This window comes from Lipotes vexillifer, unplaced genomic scaffold, assembly GCF_000442215.2.
Source record: "Lipotes vexillifer unplaced genomic scaffold, Lipotes_vexillifer_v1.1 scaffold1759, whole genome shotgun sequence".
NCBI classification, from domain to species: Eukaryota; Metazoa; Chordata; class Mammalia; order Artiodactyla; family Lipotidae; genus Lipotes; species Lipotes vexillifer.
In genome coordinates, this window is record NW_006777810.1 from 622,616 (window position 1) to 625,143 (window position 2,528).

Sequence of the window (2,528 nt, forward strand, 5' to 3'; positions counted from 1 at the left end):
AAAATGCCACTTAACATCGTTGGTATGTCAGTATAGGACAGCACGAAAAAATACTGATAAGCTTGTCTCTTTGATACCAAGAAGACATTCTAGTCCAAGCTATAATACGCTTCCTACGTTTTCACTAGATGTTTCTTTTCTGCTGCTTTTCAGCCTTTTCCATATTTCATATCAGAGGACTGGTACAGGCTTGAAAACTTCATTAACAGGAGCAAATTCAGTATCCACCGATTTCTTCTCAAAAGGCACTCTAAACCATCAGATAGCCCGGCAGTTTCATTCTCGTGAATACTCTTGCCATGAAAAAACTCAATAGGACACAGATGAATCCAATGAGTAGAAGGAGAAATCAATTGAATTTGGGAATGTTTGGTGCATTGGATCGGCCCAGGATTATGAACCTTAAACCTCCCATTGTAAACAGGAAGCTGGATGTGAGTCCTTCCATAATATATTGTCCATTTACTCTGCAGGCCAAGAAATCTACTGGTCTCTGATACCCACGTTCATCAGTCATGGAGCTGACACTTGGAGTTTTGACAATAACATCATAAATGATTCCTCCAGTGATGAGGAAGTAAGACACCACCACCAGAGCGTACACTGTCATGGCCGACAGCATGTGCACCCAGGGCGGCTTCTTCAGCTTCAGGACGGGACATTTGAGCACTAACAGGACTTGGTACAAACTCTCCATGTTGGTGGCGGCAGGGTCAGCTGTCGGCCGCCAGCCCCACACGCCACCCGGGAACAGGCATGAATTCATTTTTAAACCAATTTCCTTGTTTTGCAGAAAGGCAGAGAAAGTCCAAATTCTTCGTGTAATGACATTTTTCTCATTAACAAAGGCTTTTAAATAAATCTACTTCTGTTTTCCTAGTAATCCTAACACTTTTAATATGATGCTTACTTCAATTTCTAAAGAATCTGATACAAAAGTTAGTGTGGGTTCATCAACCTACCCTGGCCTCCTCTTCACCTGTTTAGATTCTTCTGTCCCTTACAGATGAAACTCCCTTATCACCACCACCTCCCAAAGGCCTCTGCTAACTCCGCTAGGCTGGAATAGGTGTCCTTCCAACCTGCCATTACAGCATCCTAGGGAAAAGCTCTGTGGTAGCATACTGCACTATGATAATAATATCTTTACATGCTTGTCCCCACGTATAGAAAGTAAACCCCTGTAAGGCAGGAATCTTATTCGCCTGTTAATTGCATTTAATAAATACTTTTGGAGGAAAGGAAGATTAAAAAAATCAAATACATTTCCTTTCCTTCCCTTCCCCTTTCACCTTCTTCCTTTCTTTTCTGAACAATTCAGACCATTATTATGTGGGGCAGAACAAGACTGACATCAAGGTGTAAAACCCAAGCAGGGTGAGGAAGGTATCCAGGTAGGAGGGCTCCCAGCCTGAGAGTCCGTGAGGTGAGGAAAGCATTCATGTGAGGGGTTGACTTGGGGCAGGAAGTCGGAAGCCAAGTGGAGTGACACAGGGGTCCCTGCAGGAAGTACACAGTATCAGAGGCACAGCAGAGAAAGGAAGGAGTCCATGGATTGTGGTAGCTCAGTGTGAAGTCAGAGCCCAAAGAGAGTGAAGAGAGCATCCACTGAACTCAGGGCATCAGAGCTCTAGCTGGGAGAGGGGGTGGCCACTTGGAGTGGAGTGGCACCCTGGATGGGGTTTCAGAGCCCAGCAGACTGAGGAGGGCATCCCTGCAGAGGGTCTGAGCCTGAGTGGAGTGATGAGGGCATCTATGCAAGAGTGGCGACCCATTGTGGGGATCAGAGTACCTAAGCCAGTGAGGAGGACAAAAGGGGTGACAGTCAGAAGCAGGAGTCTGAGCCTACACAGACAGAAGAAGGGCTTATAGGCCGGGGGCGTGATGTGAGGTGTGTCTGAGCACTGTGAGAAAGGCACTTGCATGGGTGTTAAGGAGACTCTGGCCAGGCCCCTGCAGTGCTGGACACTAAGACCTGGCCTGGGGTGTTGGAACACGGGTTGTGGTGTGAGGCATCCACACAGGAAACAATGACACTGGGGGGGTTGAACAAGCAAGTAATCCTGAACAAGGACATAGTAATGATAACGGGAGTCAAGTTTCTTACTATGGAGGAAGAGAATCAAATACAGAAGGGGCCAAAATGCAAATGAATCCTGAGGAATTTTGTTTTGGAATCTAAATTCATCTGCAAGAACAAATGGGCAAAGTATAGTTAAAATTTAAAAATAACATGAAGGGGGGCTTCCCTGGTGGCGCAGTGGTTGAGGGTCCGCCTGCCGGTGCAGGGGACATGGGTTCGAGCCCTGGTCTGGGAGGATCCCACGTGCCACGGAGCAGCTGGGCCCGTGAGCCACAACTACTGAGCCTGCACGTCTGGAGCCTGTGCTCCGCAACGGGAGAGGCCGCGATAGTGAGAGGCCCGCGCACCGCGATGAAGAGTGGCCCCAGCTTGCCACAACTAGAGAAAGCCCTCGCACAGAAGCGAAGACCCAACACAGCACAAATAAATAAATAAAAATAAAAAA

The 2,528-nt window shown here is 47.3% G+C and overlaps 1 pseudogene; it reads right to left on the bottom strand.

Annotated features, from left to right (window-relative positions):
* Window positions 1-250: 250 nt before the first annotated feature.
* Window positions 251-703, bottom strand: LOC103078163 (oligosaccharyltransferase complex subunit OSTC pseudogene; annotated as a pseudogene).
* Window positions 704-2,528: the final 1,825 nt, after the last annotated feature.